This window comes from Apium graveolens, chromosome 5 (assembly GCF_009905375.1).
Source record: "Apium graveolens cultivar Ventura chromosome 5, ASM990537v1, whole genome shotgun sequence".
NCBI classification, from domain to species: domain Eukaryota; kingdom Viridiplantae; phylum Streptophyta; class Magnoliopsida; order Apiales; family Apiaceae; genus Apium; species Apium graveolens.
In genome coordinates, this window is record NC_133651.1 from 66,085,737 (window position 1) to 66,087,311 (window position 1,575).

Sequence of the window (1,575 nt, forward strand, 5' to 3'; positions counted from 1 at the left end):
TCTGATGCTTACGTGGCAGTATTTATTTCCTTGATTTATTTTTGGGTCAATACTTGAACAGTTATATTTTATCAGAATATTGGTTTAAGTGAGATAAAGAGAGTAATAATCATTTGTTTAGTGGGAACAGTTTTTTTTTTTTTGAAAAACTGCATGTGCATAGTAATCATTACTTATTTCCCGTGCTCATTAACTTTTGTCTTAATTACTGCATGGCTGACAGGTGTATAGTCTATTCCACTTCTCTGCTGTCAAGTGGAGCGTATAAGTAAAAGAGATAAAAGATTTTAAAAAATCTTTTACTTACATTTCTTTTTATACTCTCTCTCTTTTTTTCTTATTTTCTCATATTCTCTGACGGTTTTCTATCCAGACATTTTATCAAACACCTTTCAGGAACTCTAAACTTTCACTCATTTTCAATGGCACCCAAGGATATAATCTTTAATGGAGCAAAGTTCATCCCCAACAACTACGCTGCCATTCTCACTAAGAGTGAAGCTCCTTCGGAACTTCATTTTATTCAGGATTTCTTATCTCATAGTGAAATTGGGTTCACTTTGACGCAGCCATCCAGTTTATCTGGAAATCAAGTTCTGATGTTTTGGCGAACGGGACTTTATGATGATGGTGGTAAGAATGGTACTCCAAGCATCGTGTTTACAGCAAAGGAGGTTGAGTATGTTGTTACTCCGACAACAGTTAGAAAAGCTCTAAACCTACATGAAAACTGTCAATTCAGTTCTGCTGTTGAGGAGCCATTGTTACAGCAAATGATGGCTAATTTAGGTTATGAGGAGAGTTTGGCAAAGTTGGGCCAACTTAAACGCCCACATATTCGAAGAAAATGGAGCTTTTTCTTCAATTACATCACCAAGGCGTTCACAAACAAATGCTCAAATTTTGATGCCATTCCTATTCTAACACAACAAATTAGGCATGCACTCTTAAACCAGTCTCATTTTGATTATGCAAAGACTGTGTTATGTTTTATAGGAGATAGAATGAAAGAGGACAGGAATGTAGTTTACTTTGCTAGGTTCTGTCAGTTAATTTACAGTTATTGTACATCAGATTAACCACAACCAGCAAGTTAACACATAGAACCTTTTAGGTTTGCTAAGAGGGCTTTTACTGATCTCTTAACTGTTGACAACAAGAAGGGAGTTTTGAGACCCCTTAGAATTCCTTTATCAGTAAAGCAAGCTTTGGTAAATGCTGATTATGATACATGTTCATTGCTATTACCTGATGTCCAACCCACCAACACACAACAGCCATCAGAACCAACCATTAATCAAATACAGCAACCACAGCTATCAGCACATAATCAAGTGAAGCCTTCTCCTTCTAGAGCAAAGAGGACTAAGACAGTACCTCAGTCACAGCAGAAAAGAAGGAAGATGATTTTAAGAGATGAGTCTGATGATGAGGTACAGGTTCAACCATCAGAACCTGTTGCTGAAGAGCTGAGAAAGTCTCTTCTCAGACAGCTCAAGAAACTGGGAGTTCTAGGCCCCTAAAAAGGCTTAGAAAGCTAAAATCTGATGATCAAGCTCCCAGAGTCTCTCCGTC